Below are 398 nucleotides of genomic sequence, written 5' to 3'. Positions count from 1 at the left end.
TGCATTATTTTTCCTCATCATCTTTCTGACTTGTCTACCTACTACCTTAGGACTAGGTAAGGTGTTTAAAATTTGGACTGGACCAGACTGAAATATCCGGTCTAGACCGTTCTTGAGGTCCAGACCTTTGAACGATGTTGGTCTCGATTTTGAACAGAAGACTGAAAGTTTGATTAATATTCGAAATCCATTAGCCCAACCCAACCCAACCCATTATGTAACTAGAAAATATTATGCTATGCTTGTGAATTAAAAGGGAAATTGGTTGGGTCCTCTTTTAATTGTGGTTCAATCCAGTCCAGTCTGGTTTAAGTTTTGTTGTTGTTGTTGAGTAGACTGCTTTGTGAAATCTTGAAGCAACGGTCCATTTATTTACTGTTTGGAGAATGTTAAAAACA

This window comes from Diospyros lotus, chromosome 14 (assembly GCF_014633365.1).
Source record: "Diospyros lotus cultivar Yz01 chromosome 14, ASM1463336v1, whole genome shotgun sequence".
In the NCBI taxonomy this organism is placed as follows: Eukaryota; Viridiplantae; Streptophyta; class Magnoliopsida; order Ericales; family Ebenaceae; genus Diospyros; species Diospyros lotus.
Note: the sequence above shows the minus strand (reverse complement) of the source record.